Source organism: Corylus avellana, chromosome 2 (genome assembly GCF_965113065.1).
Source record: "Corylus avellana chromosome 2, dhCorAvel1.hap1.2, whole genome shotgun sequence".
In the NCBI taxonomy this organism is placed as follows: domain Eukaryota; kingdom Viridiplantae; phylum Streptophyta; class Magnoliopsida; order Fagales; family Betulaceae; genus Corylus; species Corylus avellana.
The window spans coordinates 30390714-30397595 of record NC_142491.1 but is presented as its reverse complement, the minus strand read 5'-3'; the positions used below and the strand labels follow the sequence as shown (position 1 = coordinate 30397595).

At 35.3% G+C, this 6882-nt stretch overlaps 1 pseudogene; it reads left to right on the top strand.

Annotated features, from left to right (window-relative positions):
* Positions 1 to 5918: 5918 nt before the first annotated feature.
* Positions 5919 to 6027, top strand: LOC132168329 (U6atac minor spliceosomal RNA; annotated as a pseudogene).
* Positions 6028 to 6882: the final 855 nt, after the last annotated feature.

The following is a 6882-nucleotide window of genomic DNA, read 5'->3' as shown; positions in this document are numbered from 1 at the left end:
AATTTTTCATCATTTTTGCAATCATACCTTTAAATTTTCAAAAGTGTCAATTTAAGGTTATCATCTTTCAACAATTTGCATTGTCAACCATTCCGTTCAAATTTAACGTTAAATCCTTACGAAGGAGGAAGTGAAATCTCCAAGATACCCCATCTAAATTCAAGGTATTTTTGTAATTTTATAAACATATTAAGGGTAATTTTGAGTTCACTCATCAACCATTTGATTTACCATTGAATTTTGATGGGAAATTTGACATTACAAACTTATGAAATATGGTAACCCTACATTAACATTTTTTAAAGCTTAAGGGTATGATTGTAAAAGCAATGAAAGTTCAGAGGCGGTAAGTGAAGTTTTCTATAATAATAAATAAGGCGAAATTATATTTACCCTTTTCTAACTATCACACCTTTTGCAATGTCCTCCCAATGTTTAAATTTTTGCAATACCCCACCCCCCCCCCCCCCCCCCCCCCCCACAAAAAAAAAAAACAAAAAAACAAAAAAAAATTCTACCATTGGAATTGCAATGTCCCCACCGCCATCCAAAATGATAAAAATATCCTTTATAAGATTAAAATTTCAGAAAAAATAAAAGCCAAATGGAGGGTAAGATGTAAGTTAGATTTCTTACTCTTTCTCAATTATTATTATTTTTTTTGAACGATATCTCTCCATTGATATAACAACCAAATGGGGCAAATTGCTCCCTCAGTACAATGCCAAAGATATAATTTGAAATCTTTACAACCCAAATACTATCTATGACACACACAATAGGCTCTCGGGCTATTACAAGACAATATATTTGAATATCACGGTCTCAATCAGTTTCAGATCTGCAACAAATTGGCGAATAACGTCTCTAGCCACTGCCTAGTCATTTATTTTCGGCTTTTTCATCTCTTCTACAAGTGCATGTCCAACCCTAATCATTTTTACTGCCTCTGCCATAATGACAATTCTTCTATATACTTGAAAAACCCCTCCGCATCGGTCAATAATTTACTCTTAGAAAAGATGTAACACTTCAGTGCAATCAATTAACTAGTAATTGACTGCATAGTTCGTCTCTCAGCCTTATTACATGAAGAACAAGACTCAAGGATCTCATCCTTTCCGAAAAGAGTCTGCACTTTAACTAAATGACCGAGATAGTAATAATCTAAACCACCACAATCATAATAACCAAAGTGTAACTTAAAACATCATAAGATAGATAAATTCTCCAAATGTAGCAGTCAATCGGACTGTAAGTGAACGAAGTCGCTCGCGAGCGAACTCGAGATCAGCTTGTATAAGCTCAATTTGGTTATTAAATAAGACGTTCATGAGCCAAATCCTGGCTTGAATATTAAACAAAACAAGCTCATATATATTTGTTAATATATAAATATATATTAATTTATTGTATATTAATAACAATATGTTATAAAATATATTATGTATTATATTATGTATAATTGCTCTATTAAGTGTATTTACATTGAGAAAGAGGATGAGTATCCCACCATGTATAGTTGCTCATTTTTAATATTAAATGTGAATGCTTCTCTTTTTTTTTTCTAATAGTTGCTCATGTGATTTTTTTCCTCCACTGGATGAGTTATTTTCTAGTTTATAGAAGAGCGTCCCACATTGGATGAGTTTTTAAATTTGCTTCATCTCCATGCCAAGGATCCAACCTCCCACTCGTTCGTCTCCATGCCAAGGATCCAAGTCCAACCTTCCACTTGGTCAAAGTGTCCAACACGGGTCAAAGTTCAACTTTCCTTTGTAACCTTGTCCAGCCTTTTCAAAAAACACATTGCATACTCCTTGTCCCACATTACTAAGACCAAGCTCACTCCCAACCTTACTTATCTATAAAAAAAGGACGCACATCGAACAATTGAAAAACAAGTGCTCGATGCACCCTTGTTGCAGTAATGAGTTAGGTGCAAGCCAATACTCGGCTAAGTGCATATAGATGCACAAGCTGGCTTTTTGAGTCATTTCAGAGTTTATATATATATATATAAAGAACTATTTAATTTCTGAGCTAACTCAGCTCAACTCGAGCTCGAATAAAATTTAAACGAGCCAAGCTCAGACAATCAAAGCTCGCCCAAGCTTGGCTCGTTTACACCCCTAGCGGTCAGTGACCAATCATCCAAAACATAGTACAGACCAAGTCCAATTGTTCCAAGTGAAATCAAAGCCTGCAAATCTCATCTTTTGATTATCTTGCTTAATCAACACACATTTTTACAAAATAGAGTTCATCATAATCCAAAACCAAAATGTATTTCATGAAAGTTGAAAAATGCATGTTTGATATATATATATATATATATATATATATATATATATATATATATATATATATATATATATATATAAATCATGCTATGCAAAAAAATAACAATAACTATCCATGTGAGCTTGTACTAACCCGAGTCGTATTGTTCCTCCAAATGTTTCACATCCTTGTAATATGTGAAAAGACCTATCATTAATTATAGATTTAAGCTAAAACGAGTCTTAGACCTAAACATGTCCAAAACAGACTTCCTACTTGACCATCAAACGTTCGAATAGAATAACTTGAACATTCGGCCTCGACCTTGGATGTTTGGCTAGAGAGGTTTGAACATTTGATGCTCGGCAGAATACCTATTTCGAACCAAACAGCCTCCTAATCACTTTTAAGCAAGTTCTAAGGTCATAAAAAGATCCCTAACAAACTCCAAGCCCAAAATAACATCTCCATGCAGAATAAAATACATCTCACATCATTAAAACGTCAACCCAAGCTTAAAACCAAAAACAACAATATAAGCCCAAATCTAACAACTATGAAAAACACTTAACCAACATAATAACTAGGTAAAGAACAAGTCGAGTTAATAATATTACCTCTTTAGAAGCAAGGCATCTAAGAAAAACTTTATTATTATTCTTCTTCTCAAAATTCACAAATTCACTTAAATAGGGTTTCTCCAGGGCACAAAGGTGGAATGAAGCTTAAAAGGACGAGAGATATGGATATTTATAGTGTTGGAAAAGCTGAAGGCGCTCCTGTGACAGTCCTGCAGGTCATCGAACATTTGGTTGTCCTTGGTCGAATGTTCGGTGGTCTATTGCACAACAGTTCTAAGGTTGTAGATCGAACGTTTGGTCATTACCTAGTGGTTCTAAGTTTGGTCAACAACGTTCGGTGGTCCCCCTATCGAACCTTCGGCCATAACCAAAAATCCAAAAATCTTACTTCCAATGAATCCTAATGAACCGGGTAAACTTGTTAACCCTCAAACTAAGCTAAACACAATCTAGAAATTACTCGGGACACTACAAAAGAACCAAAAGAAAGCAAAAGACAAGCCGAAAACCCAATACCGTTATTCTTAAGGATTCGTAAAAACAAGACCATAGGAAACAACTAAATCTTCACCCTATAGAATGCTACTGAAATCAAATCTAGAGAAAAGAAATGTAGGAACTCTGTTGTAATCAATTGAATCCCACTAGAAAACTTTGGTCACACTATACATCTGGCCAACAAGATCTGCCACCGATTAGGTAGCCATTGTTGGGAGAGGCAGGGGGGGACAAGATCTCACACTTTACCAACTGAGAACCAACTTTAGCATCCTTAAGTTATAGAAGAGCTTACTTAACATTACTTATTGTTCAAGGTATTATAACAAGGCAAATGACCTACGCTTCTTAAACAAGATTATTAAATAGGCACCAAATCCCAACCTTTGGCATCTCCTCGTTTATACACATCTCGTTGGAAACCATTGGCCACAATGGCTCCCTTGTCTTTTTTGGTGGCTGGAGAATTGTGGTCTTAGGGATGTTGTACTCCTTTTGAAAGGCTCTCAACTCCTCTTGTCACCTTTGAACGCCATGAAGAAACAAACATACCAATAACAACCATTGGAGTAGGGATCCTGCAAAAGAAACAAGTAGTTTAATGAAAAGGGAGCTTTGGTAAGAGTTAGTTACACATAATTAAAATAAAACTAAAAATAAAAGGTAAAGAAAGAACCGAAACCGCTCCTAGAAGTAGCCTCCAATTCATCTCCCTAAAGTTGCCTCCTTCCAATTCTTCTCCTTGGAAATTGTGTGTCTATTCTAGAGATTTAAGGATCTATTTATAAGCCTTAGGAATACTCTAGAAACCCTAAAAATCGTAGGGTTTGAGCCCTAGTTCGCACTAAGTTACAAAACCCTAAAAATTGCACTTTCCATATCAAGGCTGGCGGCAAACTTGTCCATCCCGCACGGGTACGCTCGATCATAGCCGTGTGCGATCGATCGCAGGACTGTGATCAATCTTGTTGTGCTCGGCGCTCGATCGCTAGTGCCTTGCGCTTTTGGTCTTCGCCTGTACTATACCCAAAATAGCTCTTTTATGCTCAAAACTTCCGAAATTGCTTCATTTTCTTCCAAGGACCTACAAAAACAAGGAAAACACATAAAAGAACTAAAATTGCGTAAATTAATCAAAACTAAAGGATTAACACATATAAGTTAATGGCTAAAAATATGAATATTTTAGCTCTTAACAAATATGTCTACAACAATTAATATGTTTTCATTATGTCTTAATCACAGTATGTTTACATTATCAAATTTAATTGTATTTTGCTTCTTCTTTTTTTTTTTTTTTTGATTAATGAAATTTAATATATATTTTGTTTATATATGGAGGCATGGGTCATATTGATGGAATGATTAATTCCAAGATGATTGGTGAAGATTTGTGTCTAGCAGACATTTGTACAACACACACAATTCTTAGAGATAAGAAATATTTTCAATACTTGATATTAAACAAATCTAGTGTCAATACAATATCAGGTTCATCAAACCTAATCAATGGCTCTAAAAGAGCAAATATCATATTGCTAAAAGGAACAAAATTTTGTATTGACGATGCTTTGTATTCTTCTAAATCTAGAAGAAATTTAATCAGTTTTAAGGATATTCGTCTAAATGGTTATCATGTTGAAACTGTAAGAAATTCCATATAAAGTATGTCTCTTATGTCACATATATTATTGTAATTATAAAATATATACGGTGTTCAGTAATTTATTCCAATTAAAGTTTATTGTGTAAAATCAAATATTCTGAATTAAATTACTGATTTAATTCTTGTGGAACAAGTATTTAATTTTATTACTGATTTTATTTTGTGGAATCAATTAGCTGTATTGATTTGATTTTTATTCCTTGATGGGATGAATAATTAAGGTAACAGCTCTAATTGAGGGTCCCCTGACCTACCTATAAATAAGGCTTGTGTATTCCATCAATTGGCACTCACTGGTAGACATAGGTCAGAAAAACCTCTCAATATTTTTTGTTTTCTAAATTTGGTTGCTGTGAAACTGTTCTTCAATTGGCTTGAGCAAAAGCATGGCTAGAGGTATTTATATAATTATTCATTCCGCTGCTAATTTTATTGTCAATTAGCATTTAATTATATATTGAATTCTTACATGTGGTATCAGAGCCTTCTCTAGACCATATTTGCTCAGTCTAATTTTTAGATATGCCTGCTGTAAATTTTTATTTTTGTTTCAATAATATTCATTTTGTTTAATTAATTATTGAAACAAAAATAGCTTGAAACAAGCTGAAACCCAAGATATGTTTTATTTGTTGCACGGTCCTGGCCTGTTGATACTTGTTTATGTTGAAATAAAATAAAGCTTGTGTTTTTACGTGAAGCTTGTATATGGATGTTTAGTTTTGGTTCATTTAGATACATTGTTCTGTTTGGACATAAAAGCTAACAATTCTTGGTGTTTTTTGGGGACTTGAACATATTGTCCTTATGGCTAGAGAGAGGGTGGTGAAAAGAAAGAAACCCACGGCCCTATTAAAATTTTGTTGAAATAAAATAAGTATAGGCCATTAATGTTTGTAGAAAGGAGAGATGGTTGGCATCTCGAAAGGCCGTTCCTGTTATCCACACATCCAGTTAAGGCTTCCCACCCTTGGGGTGGATCTATAACTAGCACCGGCTTTCCCCACCTGCAGTGCCGATCTTTCCCCACTTGCAGCACCGGTTTTCCCCTACCTGCAGCGCCGGTATTCCCCTCCCACCTGCAGCGGTTTTGGCCGCATAAAGGGTGCAGCGGCCCCTTGCCGGTGACAATGGCCGTTTGCCGTTGGGTGGCAGCTCTGCGTGGCCGGCGCATTAAGGAAGTGGCGCCGGTGGCTGGCGGATGGGGAAGGGGAAGGGGAAAGGGTGGCGGCGCTAGGGTTGGGTATTTTTCGGGTTAGGGAACATGATGATCCGGGTAGGGTTTTTTCAAACCCATATGGAACCAGGTTAAGTGTTTTGGGCTATTGGGTATGGGTTTATTTTAACCCAAGCCCGATCCAGTTAGAAAAAAAAAAAAAAAAATAAAAAGCACTGGGTCATTAAGTGGGCTGACCCGTAACCCAATAAAGTGGTCCAACCCGATAAAGAAAGACCCAATATAATAGCCCATCCGGATTTAAAAAAAAAAAAAAAAAAAAAAAAAAAAAAAAAAAGGGGGGGCTCAGGTGGGTTTCAAACTTGGGCTCTTAAGGTATAAAGGGCCTAAGGTCAGTTCAAGACCATTAGGCTATTCAGTTTATGATGCTTTAATATATATATTTTTTTTTTATCTTATGATTCAAATTGTTCAATATTAAATTATTATTTCTTTAATACATGAACTTAAGGATATATTTATTCTTTTAATTGTTTAAATATAAATTGTTTGATGCCTGGACCTGAGAATAATTAACTAAGCCTCATGTGTTGGTGAATGTTTATGGTACTATCCAAAATTGCAATCGGAAAGCTCTGGCAAGGTAAGTCTTGGGACTTAAGTGTGCCGTTGTGCGC